The sequence below is a fragment of the Halyomorpha halys genome, unplaced genomic scaffold, assembly GCF_000696795.3.
Source record: "Halyomorpha halys isolate HHAL.00 unplaced genomic scaffold, Hhal_1.1 Scaffold801.1, whole genome shotgun sequence".
Lineage (NCBI taxonomy): Eukaryota > Metazoa > Arthropoda > Insecta > Hemiptera > Pentatomidae > Halyomorpha > Halyomorpha halys.
In genome coordinates this window covers 613,448-614,103 of record NW_027107017.1, presented here as the reverse complement: position 1 = coordinate 614,103, position 656 = coordinate 613,448, and the positions used below count along the sequence as shown (strand labels likewise).

Here is a 656-nt window from a genome sequence, read left to right as displayed (position 1 = left end):
ATAATGACATATGATATGATACAGGATGTAGAGAAACTACCCAGTAGTAGAACTCTAAAACAGTTTACAATATAAGGTCACGAGGCCATCTTCTAGACTTCTTTTTAATTACATAATTATACTTCTTCATCCTATTCTCACCTAAAGGGAAAGGAGTGATGTTACATTATGTATGATTTAGGAGATGAACATTTTTTAAATTGTATTAAAAAAGTTATATTTTATTCTTTTATGATGGAGAAAAAGTGGGCTTAAATAAAGAAAAACATGTCAGATGTTTTATATTGTATCTCTGGTTCTAACTTATTTCCTTATGTCTTGTTTGTACTATTCCCTGCAGTTTAGATGGCCCTATGGCACTCATAAGTTTTGTGCATATAGGTGGAGTCCTATTGAAGTTATTGCATGTTTTTTGACTTTCACAAAAATAAATTGCCAACTCCCTCCCCATAGTAAGGAAAAAATTTGAGTGAAAAATGTTATTTTGCAATTATGTGAATTGGTACTAAATAGTACCAAAATAGTATTAAAGGAGTATATATATATATATATATATATACTCCTTATATAATATATATATACTCCTTTAATACGATGTACAATGTTTCTTTCTTTATCTTAAAAAATATAAATAGATTAATACATAATAACCACTT

General features: G+C 27.7%; 1 protein-coding gene across 1 annotated transcript in view; it reads right to left on the bottom strand.

Moving 5' to 3' along the window:
• The window catches only part of LOC106686261 (choline transporter-like protein 1), a gene marked incomplete at its 3' end in the record, with an annotated part of 47,219 nt that overhangs the window by 8,900 nt on the left and 37,663 nt on the right, over nt 1–656 (bottom strand).